This window comes from Lissotriton helveticus, chromosome 1_1 (genome assembly GCF_964261635.1).
Source record: "Lissotriton helveticus chromosome 1_1, aLisHel1.1, whole genome shotgun sequence".
Lineage (NCBI taxonomy): Eukaryota > Metazoa > Chordata > Amphibia > Caudata > Salamandridae > Lissotriton > Lissotriton helveticus.
The window spans coordinates 1,842,482,073-1,842,493,731 of NC_136057.1; positions in this window are offsets into that span (position 1 = coordinate 1,842,482,073).

An 11,659-nucleotide genomic window follows, 5' to 3' on the forward strand; every position below is an offset into this window, starting at 1 on the left:
GGTCAAGTTACTTTACTAACTGCTAGCTAAAAACACACTGCTTCGTAACAGCAGTTAGCAATCACCTTCTATAATAATGCTTACAAATAAATCTACCATATGAAGTACTTTACTTTTACGTGTGCACACTATACTACTTTGCAATTCTAAATACAATAACAATATGTCTATTTCTCACAAAATAGACACACATAGACTACAGCTTTAGTATTGTACAAATTCATATACAATCCCTACTAAAAATGTTACAATTAATGACAGTACCTTACTCAAAGTACAATACCTAACATGCATCATAACTTACTAAACACATATAGATATAACAAACACATATTAGCATATTATTGCTTATTTTTGTATTAAAGTACCTGCTCTGTGCAATAAGTGTTTACTGAGATTGTGGACACAATTATAGTAAATGTAAAGAAAATGTTGCAGCTACCTATTACTTTTGCACTAAAGAAAACCTAATCTTTACTGTCAACATTCATAATATACATAGCCACTCACTACAACTCCTTACTCATTTAAGCACAAAAACTCAAAATGACCACATTATAAAGTACGAAATACATAGCATTGCCTACTCATAAAACACTAAACAACATACCAAATACATCCTTTACAGTGCATACATGTAGCACTTAAACTTAACATCCAGTTATCACATTATAAAGTTGTAGCCTAAATCAGCATTCCTACAGCCACATATTATAATACAAACACACAGTAATCCAATTCTACAAACTTATCATGCTTATTTAGTCCTAACATCCTTCCAGTTACCATTCGTAACAATATGGCTTCTACCTCAATACTCCTTTTGTCTCAATAATTAACGTCACTTCCTTTAACCAGCGACAGTGTATAGTTACTGTTTGTGTAAAACACACTATTCTATAAAACCTCCTAGCAAACATCATCTAATCAAATATTTTTAGGAATAAGTTTCACAAATAGCAGTGCATTACTTAAAACATACAAATCAACATGCACTATATTCTATCCAACATATAAACGTATTACTAACACACCTCAGTCTATAATTACATGCATTATTATTGTATTAGTTCATCTAAATGATACTTGGAACACATTAGTGGTTCTTAGTAAAAGTAACTCCTCAGCAGTAAGGTAGGGAGAAACAATAGTAGGATAGGAGTTAATAATCTATTACCTACATAGAATTACAGGTAAGTAAACATATACAAATAAATACAACAAATTTTAATGCATGCACTGCATGGCATTGGAGCATGCAGTACACGTAATAAAATTCATTTTTATTTATTAATATGTTTACTTATTTGTCACCCTCCATAATACAAACATTACTATCCTCCACCTTATTCTTTCTTATTCCTATATAACTACTCAACAGCTAAGCCCACCACCAATTGCTACTATTTGTAAACTGTATTTGTAACACGTTCACACTATATTATAAAAAATACACTCAGCTCTGTGTGTTAAAAGTAACAAAGTATTGTACATTAATTAAAGTATCACAGAAAAAAAGCATTGCCGTGTTTATCTCAAAAACACACACTAATATGCATAACGAATTGTTTACCATATAATTATAAATATCTCTATTCACATGTAACAATTTTTATACATATGAACACATTTTTGGTCTCCTCAGCCATAAGACATTTTGCAATGTAAAAACATACTTTTTAGACTGCATATTCATACTTTGTAGAAACCAAAACAGTATAGCTTCTACCCTTACAAAACACAAATAAAACAGTGATATCCATATTCACAGGTACAAATTAAAATATCGTTGCTGTAAAAGCAAACACCATAGCAAATACCTCTTTTAAGAAGCATGTAAGTCACATTTATGCTAACAGCGAGTTATCTCTGCATCCCCCTTTGCCACACAATATAATGCAAACACAAAGCAAGTACATTCTAGTAATTATATTTTGCACACATATTGCACTCTTTGTTCAATTCAAAACTGTTGTCATCGTATCTGCTTATGTCCATTATACAATCAACTCCCACTTCATTCCTCCTTCCTTTTTCAACAAATGATGCCACTCCCGTAAAAATCTTACCTTTTAGTTCACTCGGTTACATCTTCTTTGGGGTAGGTCATTAGTTCAATAATGTCTATATCAGCATGTACCATAAATAACGTGCGTATTAATAAACAGTACACAGCACATTTGCAAAATGCTACAACGTACACTATTAATAAATACCGCATGCAGTGGATATGATACAGCATAACAACAATAACATAAACAACTAAAAATGGAAATAGCACAAATACATTAACAGTATTCACATACCTAATACATAACTAGAGGTAACATAAAATAAAAAAAATTACTTTTCTCTTCTTACTGGTCCCTCTTCTTTTCAGCTCTGTTCAGTCACGTTAAGCATCATAACAATTAAATCACCGTTGACAGTTATTGTAAATAACATTCAAACACTACACAGCAGATTCGCAACGTAATAAAATACTACATTCATAAATAGTAAATCTATATGTATTGTCTACCAATAACATTTACAATAGGAAAAATAATTAACACACATAGTTGTAACAACCAAAGAAAACAAAACATACCTTTTGATTCCCTTGCAGCGCCTTCTTTCTCGCTACCGATTACGTAGGTGGGGCATCAGAAAATTAGCATAAACATTTGAAATCCCCATACAGTACACGTGCGCATACCATCAACATTGGAAATCCCCCTACAGTACACGTGCGCATAGCATTAACAATCGAAATTCCCGTACAGTACACGTGCGCATAAATTCTCATTAGCACTTTCAACAAACTACACATGCGTATTAAAAACAAATAGCATCACAATCAAAACATATAAAATACAATATTATAAAAGATTAATAACAAATTTAATTTATTTACTATTAACAGACTACCAAATATAGAGTAAAAGAAACATTTTTTATCAACTTACCTTTGCTGTCGCTCGCTGCTCCATTTTCTCTACTCTGTAAAACACAATTCTAATGACCTTAGCAATCTGCGCCCTATCTCTAACCTTCCCTTCTTCTCTAAAGCGTTTGAAAAAGTGTCCTATCGCAACTAGATAACCATATCAGCTCCTTCAATCTCCTTGACATTTTCCAATCAGGCTTTAGAAAAGGATGCAGTACCGAAACTGCTATGCTCAATATTACTGACGATATTCATCGTACTCTAGACAAAGGTGAATCCTCTCTATTAATCCTCCTTGATCTCTCGGCTGCATTTGATACTGTCCACCATCCCACTCTTCTTAACACCCTCAAAGATTGCTTTGGTATTGAAGGCACTGCACGTATTCAATTCAATGTTTTTCACCTGTCTGTGAATGTTTTTCACCTTTCTGTGAATCTTCCTGCACATTGTAAATTGTTTAATATTTTTAACATTTCTACCTACCTTGTAAAGCGCTCTGATACTCTTGGGTCCAGCAGCGCTATATAAAACCTTATAAATAAATAAATAAATAAACAATAACAAGCATAAACAAACTTAGCATAAAACATTGCTACAATACAAAACTTACCTTTACCTTCCTTCAATGCTCCTTCTTGCCGCATCTCCTCACTTCTCCGGTCCAGTCAGGAGGCAACAACAAGAAAGTACAATTCTCATTAGCACTTTCAACAAAGTACACGTACGTTTAAAAAACAAATAGCATTACAATCAAAACATATAAAATACACAGTATTACAAAAAGATATAACACATTTAATTAATTATACCATCCATTTACCATTAACAGACTACCACACATATGGTAAACAAAGTTTTTTTCAAAACTTGCCTTTCTCCGACGCTAGCTATTCCATTTTCTTTACTCTGGAAAACACAAGAAGCATAAACCAAAATTTAGCTTAAAACAATCGAAAAATTATATTTACATTTTATATAGCAACAAAAAAAGTAGCACAAACTTAAATATTTTATATCAACAAAAGTTACCCTTACCTTCCCTTAATGCTCCTTCATGCCGCGTCTCCTCACTTCTCCGCTCCAGTCAAGGGGCTAGAACAAGAAAAAAAATTCTCATTAGCACTTTTAACAAATTACAAGTGCGTTTAAAAACAAATAGCATTACATCCAAAACATATAAAATACTCAGTATTAAAAAAGATATAACACATTTAAGTAATTATACCATTTATTTACTATTAACAGAGTGCTACACATAAAGTAAACTAAACTTTTTTTTAACTTACCCTTGCCGTCATTTGCTACTCCGTTTTCTTTATTCTGTAAAACACAAGAAAAAGCATAAACAAATTTAGCATAAAACCTCCTCCGGGTTCTTTGTGTAGATTAGTTTTCTGACTGGGCGACAGGCACACTGCAAGTTGGGGTGGCTTTTGAGTCGTACGCAGGGGTGCAGGGTGGGGGGTGTTGTAACGGGCTTGAGTTGGGGGGTGGTGGGGGGGTGTTCGTGTGTTTGTTTTTGTTCACAAGGCATCGTATTGTTTTCTCGTCTATGTCGATCATTGGGGGTGTGCTCTGTTTCCTTCCCGGGGATGGGGGGTGGTGAGTTGAGACTGCTGTCCTGGAATGTCAATGGTCTGGGTGACAGGATAAAACGAGGGGTTGTGCTGCAGTTCCTTAGACGTCATTCCCCTGATATTGTTCTTTTGCAAGAAACGCATTTAATTGGTAACGCATGCCAGGCTATGAATAGACGTGGCTACCGACTGGTCGCTCACTCTGGATTCACTTCCAGCTCCAGAGTGGTGGGTATTCTAATCCGGTCCTCTCTCCCCCTTGAAATTGATGAGGTAATACTCGACGACAGGGGGCGCTATGCTTCGCTCACTGGTAGATGGGAGGGTAAGACACTTTCCATACTCACACTGTACGTCCCTCCAGGCATGCAGGCGTCGACCTTTGCTGACTTAGGGCGGCTCTTACTGGGGCTTCCTGAGGGTCTTCTGATCCTGGGTGGGGACTTTAACTCCGTGGTCTCTGGCACTATGGATCGCTACCCTCCTAGGGATTTAGCTAGGTCTCAACTGTGGCTGGCTGACCTGCTGGAGACCTTTGACCTTATAGATAGTTGGAGGTTACTGCACCCTACGCAGCTACAATACACCTTTCATTCGGGGGCCCATGGTAGTCTCTCCAGGTTAGATTATTTCTTAATGCCAGCAACGCAATCATCCTCCATCAGAGAGATTCGTCATCTTCCATGGGGTATTTCTGATCACTCCCCCCTGTGGCTTTGTGTTGGGGCTGGAGTGGGTGGCGAGGGTAGAGTGGCTCCCATTAATCCCTGGTATCTCCGCAATCCTAAAACCCGCTCTGAACTACTGAAATCTATTGACCATTACTTCGATGAAAATGAGGGGTCTGTTTCTTCTTCTATTTCACTGTGGGAGGCCTTCAAGACGGTCATCCGTGGACATTCTTTGTCTTTGATTGCTGCTTCCAAGCAGGCTAAATGTGAGGAACTTGTACGCCTCGAAACCGACATTACTGTGCTTGAGAGTGATCTTGAAGGTGATGTTTTTTTAATTTAAAAAAAATAATCATTTTAGCATAAAACATTACTAAAATACAAACCTTACCTTTACCTTCCCTCAATGCTCCTTTGTGCTGCGTCTACTTCTCCAGTCCACTCAAAATGCATGAACAAAACACTAAAATTCTCTTTAGCACTTTCAACAAATTACATGCGCGTTTAAAAAACAAATAGCATTACATTCAAAACATATAAAATACACAGTATTAACAAATATGTAACACATTTAATTAATTATACAATGTATTTACTAATAACAGACTACCACATAGAACAATACGATTATATTAATATTTTCTATAGCAACGAGCAAAATAGCACAAACTGAAATATTTTATGAGAATAACACCTACCTTTACCTTCCGTAAATGTTCCTTCGTGCCCCTTCTCCTCACTTCTTCGGAGCACTCAATAGACGAGAACAAAAAAAAAAATCTCACTAGCACTTTCAACAAATTACACGCGCAATTTAAAAAAAATAGCATTACATTCAAAACATATAAAATACACAGTATTAACAAATATATAACACATTGAAATATTTATACCATTTATTTACTAGTAACACACTATCAGATGAAACAATACAAAAATTATATTTACATTTTATATAGCAACCAGCAAAATAGTAAAAAAAATAATATTTATAACAATAAAACTTACCTTTACCTTCCGTCAGTGCTCCTTCGTGCCCCGTCTCCTCACTTCTCCGGTCCACTCAATAAGCTAGAACAAAACAAAAAAATGCTCATTAGCACTATCAACAAATTACACGTGCATTTAAAAAACAAGTAGCATTACATTTAAAACATTTAAAATAGACAGTATTAAGAAATATATAACATATTAAATTACTTATGCCATTTATTTACTAATAACGCACTACCACATAAAACAATACAAAAATCCCATTTACATTTTAAATAGCAACCAGCAAAATAGCACAAACTTAACTATTTTATAAGAATAAAACTTACATTCACGTTCCGTCAATGCTCCTTCGTGCCCCGTCTCTTCACTTCTCCGGTTCACTCGATAGGCTAGAACAAAACAAAAAAATTCACATTGGCACTTTCAACAAATTACATGCGCTATTAAAAAACAAATAGCATTAGATTCAAAACATATAAAATACACAGTATTAACAAATATATAACACATTACATTTATTATACCATATATTTGCTAATAACAAACTACCACTTAAAACAATACAAAAATTATATTTACATTTTATAAAACAACTACCAAAAAAGCAAAAAAATAAATATCTTATAAGAATAAAACTTACCTTTACCTTCCGTCAATGCTCCTTCGTGCCCCGTCTCCTCACTTCTCCGGTCCACTCGATTGGCTAGAACAAAACAAAAAAATTCTCATTAGCACTTTCAACAAATTACAGGCATGTTTAAAAAACAAATAGCATTTGATTCAAAACATATACAATACACGGTATTTACAAATATATGCTGCATTCAATTAATTATACCATGTATTTACTAATAACAAACTACCACCTAATACAATAAAAAAATTAATTTACATTTTACATACCAACCAGCAAAAAAGCAAAAAAAAAATTACACGCACGTTAAAAAACAAATAGCATTACATTTAAAACATTTAAAATAGTATTAACAAAAATATAATACATTAAATTAATTATACCATTTATTTACTAATAACACACTACCACATAAAACAATACAAAAACTACATTGACGTTTTATATACCAACCAGCAAAAAAGCAAAAAAAAAATGTTATAAGAATAAAACTTACCTTTACCTTCCGTCAGTGCTCCTTCGTGCCCCGTCTCCTCACTTCTCCGGTCCACTCAATTGGCTAGAACAAAACAAAAAAATTCCATTAGCACTTTCAACAAATTACACGCATGTTTAAAAAACAAATAGCATTTGATTCAAAACATATACAAAACACGGTATTTACAAATATATGCTGCATTCAATTAATTATACCATGTATTTACTAATAACAAACTACCACTTAAAACAATAAAAAAGTATATTTACATTTTATATACCAACCAGCAAAAAAGCCAAAAAAAATTACACGCATGTTAAAAAACAAATAGCATTACATTTAAAACATTTAAAATAGACAGTATTAACAAATATATAACACATTAAATTAATTACACCATTTATTTACTAATAACACACTACCACATAAAGCAATACAAAAACTACATTGACGTTTTATATACCAATCAGCAAAAAAGCAAAAAAAAAATGTTATAAGAATAAAACTTACCTTTATCTTCCGTCAGTGCTCCTTCTTGCCCCGTCTCCTCACTTCTCCGGTCCACTTGATAGGCTAGAACAAAACAAAAAAAATTCTCATAAGCACTTTCGAAAATTACACCCACGTTTAAAAAACAAATAGCATTTGCTTCAAAACATATAAAATACACAGTATTAACAAATATATGCTATATTCAATTAATTATACCATTTATTTACTAATAACAAACTACCACTTAAAACAATAAAAAAAGTATATTTACATTTTATTTAACAACCTGCAAAATAGCACAAACTAAAATATTTTATGAGAATAAAACTTACCTTTACCTTCCCTCAATGCTCTTTCGTGCCCCGTCTCCTCATTTCTCCAGTCAACTTGATAGGCTAGAACAAAACAAAAACATTCTCATTAGCACTTTCAACAAATTACATGCACATTAAAAAACAAATAGCATTACATTTAAAACATTTAAAATAGACAGTATTAACAAATATATATAACACATTAAATTAATTATACCATTTATTTACTATTAACAGACTACCACACATAAAGGAAACTAAACTTTTTTTTTTTTACAACTTACCTATGCTGTCCCTCTCTGCTCCATTTTCTTTACTCTGGTAACAAAAAGAAGAAACATCAAACCAAACTTAGCATAAATCAATTTTAAAAGAACACTGAGATTTTGTATAGCTAAACAAACAAAATAGCACAAAGTTAAACATTTTATAATGGCCAAACTTACCTTTACCTTCCATCAATGCTCCTTCATGTTGCATCACTTCTCAGGTACAATCAGGAAGCTAGGACAGAAAAAAATAGAATTTCAGTTTCAACAAAGTACATGCACATATTAAAAACAAATAGCATCACATTCGCAATACATGAAATATACAGGATTTAACAAAATTAGCTACATTTATTTAGTTAGTTTCCATTTAATATTAGCATACTGCCACACATGAAGTAAACTTAAACTTTTTCAGAAACTTACCATTTTTTAATCGCTCGCTACCCCATATTCTTTAATGTATACGGTCATTGCAAGGACAAGCATAAAACCCAAGATAGTACAAAACAATGCAGAGTACATCTCTAGTGCAAAATAATAATTTAAAAATACAAACATAGGAGGATGCATTTGCTAATTTGTGTTAAAAAATAAATGTAATTCCTCAAAAAATATGTTACCCAATAGGAAATCCTTTTCTGTGCTCTGTCTCATATCTGGTCACCACTTTTATTATATTCTGACCCTTTATAGACATAAACGGTCAACTGTTTAAAATGAGTTCACCTACATGCACATTTTTCCCAAGTACCCTTGCATCTGCCTTTTTACAGCATATCTACATACTAGCATCTAATACATCTAAAACATTTCTAATCAATCAATTTACAGGAGCAAATACACCACATTCCTAGTTCTATAATCATTTTGTATCCATAATTGAAGGTGTTAACACCTAACACACATTACATATGCAAAAATGTTTTGCCAAATTACCCACTTTTAGCTGTTTTTATTATTATAATATAAAACAATAATTTATAAAATTTATTATACATTCCTTACACTAGTAAGATCTGAATCTTAGTTGTTCATACAACATATTCTAAACAAAACACATTACATTCACATTTTTTTTTAATAATATTAGCACACTGCTTGTTTTGATATATAAAAGTGAACAGTTGGAACACATGAACATGTACCTACTTAAAGAGTTTGAAAATAGTTATATTGTTTATTGCCATTAGTAATCTTTTCTGCGTGTATGCATAGTTGTTACTGTTCTTAAATCTGATCATTTAATTGTGTAGGACTCAGGATTTCAAATTTTTCAAATTACTGTAGAACACTAAAGTGTATGTCTTCTTTACTCTGTCTAACACATACGTGTGTCCCCATAGTAATTGTGCCTTCTGTTATTCTCAATTGGTCACCTATTGTGCAATATGTCATATTTTAATGCATGTATTCATTCAAAAACTTTCCCAACGGCTACAAGGTTAGCGTGTGATGTAACCAATGCCTACATTAATGCCAGCTGGTTCATGTTCAAAGTTTGTCAGTAAGGTGGTTGTATTAAAAGCAAAGCATATACATCTAGTTCCAGAATTGTACAATGTGAAACGAAAAGCTTTGAACTAATCATAGATTCTCAACTTAACCAAATGGTGTAATTCTAGGCAAATGTTCTATTTCACTTTTCTTCCTTTTTCTCAAATTAACACATACGAGGACCTTCAAATACATACCTTCAATATGTGTCCTATATAAAATCTTCTCCTATGTTTAATTTAATAAACTATAAGTGTTTAAACTTATACTTTGCAGTTCCCATGATTGCTTGCATTTCACAGATTAAATTGTAAAATGTATTGTTTAAACACTGTACTTTATTCCAGTCATTACTAGTAATAATTCACTTTGACCTCTTTCTTTATTCTGTACCAAAACTAGTACAATAAAACACTGCACCTCCAGTTTCTATTTCTTTCGCAAGCCAATAAAACTAGCCCCCATAACTTCCACCCCATTCCCTATAAACCAACAATAATAATTAACATCACAAGATACTTCTGTGATATGGTTACACAGTGTTGATTACAGTCTAAACACTTTGTTGTTTACTGCTACATAAAGTAAAGTATTATTAAACCATTATTGTACAATTTCACTTTCCAAAGCTTTTACCTGCACAAGTACAAAGTGTACATTAATTCTGTCTCCTTAAAAAATCTATACAAATAAAACAACTGCCCAGCCTTTACGACCACTCAAACATTCACAAGCTAGCAAAGTAATACATGAACAGCTAGGTACCAAAATTCACATCTCTCCTCAAAGCTTTTAAGTCCCTTAAAGCTTTCCAATGTACATTGTAAATAACTCTAAATCACTTTATAAGTTTGAACCTACCACTACCTACATTGCAGTGAGCACAGTCCAAAAAGTAATAATAAGACAAAGTATTGCTACTTTTTCCATAAAACAAGTCACTAAAATGCTTATTCTTTTGTATAATTACTATCTTTACATACACTAGTTACAGTTTAATATTAATGAATTTAACTAACAAATTAACAGTTTATATATATCCTTTTTTGTCTCCTTTCATACAGATTACTCTACTAATCAAGGCAACGAAATACATAAAAGGTAAGAAATTATTGTACAAATTACTTAACACTAGATATCACCTGTATATACAGTACAAGACGCTATTAAACAGCAATAGCCATTTCAACAAGTATATAATATAATACTTAACACATAGAAGCAATTACATATAATATGGATAGAATACTACAAGCTAGGCATCACCAAGGGCATTCACAATTTAATAGTATATCTCGAGGAAAACAATGCTTACCAAATAGTACTTTTGCTATTATACATAATAATTGTAAACCAGTGAATACATGGAATTTCAATGATTTGCATTTTATTATGGAGTTAGGATGCTTTATATGCTGAAATGCATTCTATTAATAATGAAATATTTATGCATCCTGATGACTTACCTAAATAGATAGAGCATAATAATTACATATACTCTCTATCACTAAAAGAACCTTATTATGGTGACATGCTACATTGTATGACTCCTTCGTACCCATATATCCAAAATGCACTAAATATATGTATACATCGTAATACTGGCAATTTACTCTGTATGAATGCCTATGTCATTGCAAATTTTTAAAAATCAAGAAGCATACTTTGTCTTTGATTCGCATAGCCAAGATAACAAAGGAATGCCTCACCCTAATGGGACATGCAATACTATTGAAAAAAACACTTTTAAAGCCCTAGTAGAGTAGATTATAGAACTTGCAAACAATTTAAAAGCACCA